Raw genomic sequence first — 6,993 nt, forward strand, 5'->3', positions numbered from 1 at the left:
GGACCCAGCCTACCCCTTAATGCTGTGGCTCATGAAGCCATACGCAGGCACCCTGGAAAGTAGTAAGGAGCTGTTCAGCTATAGGGTGAGCAAGTGCAGAATTGTGGTAGAATGTGCATATGGATGTTTAAAAGCACGCTGGCGCAGTTTAATGTCTCGGTTAGACCTCAGCTAAACTAATATTCCCATTGTTATTGCTGCTTGCTGTGTGCTCCACAAAATCTGTAAGAGTAAGGGGGAGACATTTATAGCGGGGTAGGAAGTTGAGGCAAATCGCCTGGCCACTGATTATGCGCAGCCAGACACCAGGGCGGTTGGAAGAGCACAGGAGGGCACGCTGTGCATCAGAGAAGCTTTGAAAACCAGTTTCTTGACTGGCCAGGCTATGGTGTGACAGTTCTGTTTGTTTCTCCTTGAAGAAAACCTGCCCCCTTGGTTCACTCTACTTCTCTGTAAGCCAGCCACCCTCCGCACTTTGATCACCGCTTGCAGAGGCAATAGAATATCAGGGTTGGAAGGGACCTCAAGAGGACATCTAGTCCAACCCTCTGCTCAAAGCAGGACCAAGCCCCAATTTTTGCCCCAGATCCCTAAATGGCTCCCTCAAGGATTGAACTCACAACCAAGTCATTGTTGTTTCAAAATCATGCATTCTTTATTCATTCATCACACAAATAGGGGGATAACTGCCAAGGTAGCCTGGGACAGGTGGGGGAGGAGGGAAGCACCGGGTGGGGTGGTGGATGAGGGGAGAAGGAAAGGACAAGGCCACACTGTACTTCAAAACTTATTGAATGCCAGCCTTCTGTTGCTTGGGCAGTTCTCTGGGGTGGAGTGGTTGGGTTCCCGGACCACACCCCGCCCACGTTCTTGGGCATCTGGGTGAGGAGATTATGAAAGTTGGGGAGGAGGGCGGGCGGTTACACAGGGGCTGCAGTGGCGGTCTGTGCTCCTGCAGCTCCACCAGACACCGGAGTATATCAGTTTGATCCCCCAGTAGCCACAGTATTGCATCCTGCCTCCTCTCATTGTGCTGCCACCACCTCTCATCTTGCTCATCCCTCCTGTCTGCGCATTCATTTTTTGCTTTCCTGGACTCTGACATTGTTGGCCTCCACACATTCTGCTGAGCTCTTTCAGTGTGGGAGGGCTGCATGAGCTCAAAGAACATTTCATCGCAAGTGCATTTTTTTCCGCGAGTGCATTTTATTCCGCCTTCTTATCTGCGCTAGCCTCTGCGATGGAGATGATAGGGGGAGTGTTGAAACATTTGCAGCTGCGAGAGGAAAAAAAAAGGGAGAGTAGTATTTTAAAAGACACATTTTAGAGAACAATGGGTAGACTCTTTCGTGGTGAACCAAGCTGTTAACATTACATAGCACTCGTGCTTTCGGTACAAGGTCGCATTTTGCCTCTTATATTGAGGGCCTGCCGGTTTGGTGTGAGAGATCACACATGCAGGGCAGGGCAACAGAATTCGGCTTGCAGGCAGCCATGGTAAGCCGCAGTCTTTCGGCTTCTTCAACCTTCATAACATGTGGGAATGATTTCAAACAGCAGTGCTCTCCTTTCCCATACCAAGCACCCGTTGGGTTGGCCATTTAAAAGGAGGGGCTGTACTGGCTGCGAATGCATCCCAAGTCTTCAGGGAAAATTAATCATTAAACACGCTTGCTTTTAAACCATGTATTATATTTACAAAGGTACACTCACCAGAGGTGCCTTCTCTGGTTTCATGGTCCGGGAGCCTGCCTTGGGAGGGTTGGGAGGCATATTGGCTCCAGGGTGATAAACAGTTCCTGGCTGTTGGGGAGAATGGTTTCTCCGCTTGCCTGCTGTGTGGTATCCTCCTCCTCATCATCATCTTCCTCATCCCCAAAATCCTCATGCCTGTTGCGTGAGACTCCCCACTTGCAGGTGTCCACGGACAGGGGTGGGGTAGCAGTAGGGGAGCTGCATGCAATTCTAGGGAGCGCATCATAGAAGCGGCATGTCTGGGGCTCTGACCCGGAGCAGCCGTTTGCCTCTTTGGTTTTTTGGTAGGCTTGCCTGAGCTCCTTAATTTTCACACGGCACTGCTGCAGGTCCCTGTTGTAGACTCTGTCCATCATGCCCTTGGAGATTTTGGCAAATATATTGGCATTTTGTCTTTTGGAACGGAATTCTGATAGCACGGATTTGTCTCCCCATACAGCGATCAGAGCCAGTACCTCCCGTTCAGTCCACGCTGGAGCTCTTTTGTGATTCTGGGACTGCATGATCACCTGTGCTGATGAGCTCGCCATGCTGGCCAAACAGGGAATGAAATTCAAAAGTTCCCGGGGCTTTTCCTGTGTACCTGGCTAGTGTATCTGAGATGAAAGTGCTGTCCAGAGTGGTCACAATGGAGCACTCTGGGATAGCTCCTGGAGGCCAATACCATTGAATTGCATCCACACTACCCCAAATTTGACCCAGCGATGTCGATTTCAGTGCTAATCCCCTCATTGGGGAGGAGTACAGAAATCAATTTTAAGAGCCCTTTAAGTCGACAAAAATGGCTTCGTTGTGTGGATGGGTGCAGGGTTAAATCGATCTAATGCTGCTAAAGTCAACCTAAACTCTTATTCAGAATGAAAGGGGCCTTAATTCAGTTTAGCTTAATTCACTTCCAACATGTATTAGGGGCATGGCTACACTTCCAAGTGTGCTCTAACTCACGACGCGTCCACACTGGCAAGGCATGTAGAGCGCACTGACTCCGTGGCTGGAGTGCTCCTGCTAATCCACCTCCACGAGTGGAATAACATTTCACGCGCCCCCGCTGGAGTGCCGTGGCACCTGTATGGATGCCCTGGCCTGTTAACGTGCTCTGATCAGCCTCCAGAAGTGTCCCACAGTGCCTGTTCTAGCCACTCTGGTCATCACTTTGAACTCTACTGCCCTGCCCTCAGGTGACCAACCATCAGGCCCGCCCTTTAAAGTGTCTGGGAAATTTGAAAATCCCCTTCCTGTTTGCTCAGCCAGGTGTGGAGTGCTCTCAGCTCATCTTTCCAGGTGACCATGCCTCCCACGCGCCAGGCGATCCCCAGTATGGAGCAATGGCGAGGTGCTGGACCTCATCAGCGTTTGTGGGGAGGAAGCTGTCCAGTCCCAGCTGCGCTCCAGTCACAGGAATTACGATACCTTCAGCCAGATATCAAGGGCCATGCTGGAAAGGGGCCATGACCGGGATGCAATGCAATGCAGAGTTAAACTGAAGGAGCTGTGGAAAGCCTACGGCAAAGCCCACGAGGCAAACCGCCGCTCCAGTGCTGCCCCTGCAACCTGCTGTTTCTACAACGAGCTGGACGCGATACTTCGGGACGATCCCACCTCCACTCTGAGGACCACCATGGACACTTCAGAGCCCAGTTCAACAAGGCAGGAGGAGGAGGAGGAGGAAAGCGGGAGCGAGGGTGCTGAGAAGGAGGAAGATACCCCGGCATCCCTAGATGCATGCAGCAAGGAGCTGTTCTCAAGCCAGCCGCAGCGGAAGGAGGAAGGTAGCCAGTCGCAGCGGCTGATGCTTGGGAAAGAACAAACACCAGAGGTGCCCGGTAAGTGGCTTTTATTTTGGGAAGGAAGTTATTCGGTGCGGGCTCTTAGGGCGAGGAGGGTTAGGCTGCATGCATGCCTAGATGCAGAATAGGGTGTTGATGTGCTCAGTGATCTCTTCAAAGGTCTCATCCAGAAGCTGTGCAATGTGCCTGCACAGGTCCCTTGGGAGCACTGCTATACTCCTTGTCCCAGTCAGGGTAACTTGTCCACGCCACTGTGCCATGAGGGGCGGGGGGATCATTGCTGCACACAGGCAAGCTGCATATAAGCCAGGGCAGAAGCCGTATTGTAGTAGAAGACCCCACCTTGCTTCCTAGGTCACCCTCAGCAGCAAGATATCTTCCAGGACAAACTCCTGTGGAAAATGTGGGGACAGTGTTCAGTAAAGGGGCCCCTGCTGCTGTTGACTATCCCCAAGGCACAGAGACCCAGAGGACAGTACAGCCATGAAACAATCAGTCCCCCTCGACCCTGTGCTTACTCACCATTTTGGGGCTCCTGTGGCTTACGTGCGCTTGCTTTGGGACAGGCAAATTTGCTATCGTTAGACTGTGCTTGTCTTTAAGTACAGGCAAATCATTGCTCTGTCTGGTGTGAACAATACTGCCTCTGTTAAGAGTTGCATTTTGCCTTTACAGATGCAACCTTGAGATCTCAGCCATCTGTGTTATCACCAGCCGAAAGACTCCAATGAATTAGGAAGAGGCCACGTAAAAGCAAAGAAGACATGCTTTAGGGGGTTGGACTAGATGACCTTCTGGGGTCCCTTCCAACCCTGATATTCTATGATTCTATGCTGCATGAAGTCATGCAGCAGTCCCTTAATGAAAATCAAAAAGCGCAGGAGTGGAAGGAGAGTGAAAGGAGGATCTACCAGCAGAATGCAGATCACTGGCACCAAAGCACGGGGCGCTGGCAACAAAGCATGGAGCGGCTGATAACCATTGTGGAGTGCCAAGCAGACTCAATCCAGGCGCTCGTAGCCATGCAGACGGAGCACTACCATGCCCCCCACCTGCAGCCCTTATCCCAAAACTCTTTCCCTAGTGCCCCCATGTCACCTCCAACCCACTTTCCCCAACATCCGGTCCTTATCACCACCAGCTGCCTCCAACACCTGTAGCTTCACCACCCAGCCCTGCAAACTATGACCCTTACCCACTGCACTCAACCCCCACCACCATGCATTTTAGCCAGCCTGAAGTGCAGCACTCATTGCACAGCACTCCAGACAGGAAGGCTGAGTATGAGAACAGGACATATGCAAATCTGTGATTGAACCGTTCCCCACCCCACCCCCTTGCCCTTTCTGTTTCCCAAGCAGTTGTGTTTCTTTTCAATAAATGAATTTCATTTTAAATAAATGGATTTTTTGGCTTTGAAAACATTCTTTATTATTGCATTAAGTAAAAGATACCTTAGCCCAGGAAACCAACAGGCACTACAAGTCAGTGTAGCAAGCACAGATTCCTACTAACGTTGGAAGCACTGCATTTCACTCCCGTGCAGAGCACCAAACACTACTGGTGGCTTTCAGCCTCAGATTGCTCCCTCAAGGCATCCCTAATCCTTGAAGCCCCGCACTGGGCCCCTCTAATACCCCTGTTCTCTGGCTGTTCAAATTCAGCCTCCAGGTGTTGAACCTTCGAGTTCCATGCCTGAGTGAATCTTTCACCCTTCCCTTCACAAACGTTATGGAGGGTACAGCACATGGATATAACCGCGGGGATGTTGCCATCGGCCAGGTCCAGCTTCCCAAACAGAGAGCGCCAGTGGCCCTTTAAACAGCCAAAAGCACACTCCACAGTCATTCTACAACAACTCAGCCTGTTGTTGAACCGCTCCCTGCTGCTGTCAAGGCTCCCTGTGTAGGGTTTCATGAGCCACAGCATTAAAGGGTAAGCGGGGTCTCCAAGGATCACAATGGGCATTTCGACTTCCGCTACAGTGATCTTCTAGTCTGGGAAAAAAGTCCCGGCTTGCAGCTTCCTGAACAGCCCACTATTCCAAAAGATGCGTATGTCATGCACCTTTCTGAGCCAGCCTGCGTGAATGACAATAAAACGCCCACAGTGATCCACCTGGAGAACCATAGAGAAGCGCCTGGAGAACCATAGAGAAATACCCCTTCCGATTAATGTACACGGAGGCTAGGTGGGCTGGTGCCAGAATTGGAATATGCATCCCATCTATTGCCCCTCTGCAGTTAGGGAAACACATTTGTGCAAAGCCAGCCACAATGCCGTGCACGTAACCCAGAGTCACGGTTCTTCTGAGCAGGATGCGATTAATGGCCCTGCAAACTTGCATCGACACAATTCCCGGTCAACTTTCCCATTCCAAACTGGTTAGTGACCTATCAGTAGCTGTCTGGAGTTGCCAGCTTCCAGATTGCAATAGCCACCTGCTTCTCCACCATCAGGGCAGCTCTCAATCTCGTGTCCTTGCGCTGCAGGATGGGGGCGAGCTCATCACACAGTCCCATGAAAGTGGCTTTTCTCATCCGAAAGTTCTGCAGCCACTGTTCGTCATCCCAGACTTGCAGGACGACGTGATCCCACCACTCAGTGCTTGTTTCCTGAGCCCAAAAGCGGCGTTCCACGGTGGTGAGCATGTCCATGAATGCCACAAGCAATCTCGTGTCACAGGTGTTATGCGAGTCGATATCATCGTCGGACTCCTCACTGTCAGTTTGTAGCTTAAGGAGTAACTTGATTGCCAAACGTGACGTGCTGGTGAGACCCATCAGCATACTCCTCAGCACTTCGGGCTCCATGCCCGCAGACCGAAAGGGAAGACAGAGCGCGCAGTACAAAAAACACTGAAAGATGGCACCAAATGTGGACGGAAGTACAGGGATTGCTGGGATGCGAAGCGATGCATCACGGGGCGTTGGGACAGGACCCAGAATTCCCCGCACTCCCCGCCCCCTTCCCACAAGCCACAGCGCCAGAATGGGAAGAGGTGCTCTGCGGGATAGCTGCCCATAATGCACCGCTCCCAATGCCGCTGCATGTGCTGCAAATGTGGCCACGCCAGTGCGCTTGCAGCTGACAGCGTGGACACACGGCAGCGCTTTCCCTGCTGCGCTCTCCGAGGGCTGGTTTGACTCACAGCGCTCTACATCTGCAAGTGTAGCTATGCCCTAAGCTAAACTGAATTAAGTCTACTTTAATGCTGAACAAGGTTATGTCTACATTTAGAAAGCTACAGTGGCAGAGTTGCTGCTGTCGTGCTTCAGTGTAGCTAATCACAACAGCAACAAGAGGGATCATCTCATTGCCATAGTTAATCCATTCCCCCCAACCCCTGAGAGGTGATAGCTAGGTCGAAAGAAGGCTTCTTTCATCAATCTAATGCTGTCTATGCCAAGGGTGAGGTCGGTTTCACAAAGTCACTCAGGAGTGTGGATTT

The 6,993-nt window shown here is 51.5% G+C and overlaps 1 pseudogene; it reads right to left on the reverse strand.

Annotated features, from left to right (window-relative positions):
- Nucleotides 1-755: 755 nt before the first annotated feature.
- LOC140908373 (uncharacterized) lies at nucleotides 756-2,258 on the reverse strand (annotated as a pseudogene).
- Nucleotides 2,259-6,993: the final 4,735 nt, after the last annotated feature.

Source organism: Lepidochelys kempii, chromosome 3 (genome assembly GCF_965140265.1).
Source record: "Lepidochelys kempii isolate rLepKem1 chromosome 3, rLepKem1.hap2, whole genome shotgun sequence".
NCBI classification, from domain to species: Eukaryota; Metazoa; Chordata; order Testudines; family Cheloniidae; genus Lepidochelys; species Lepidochelys kempii.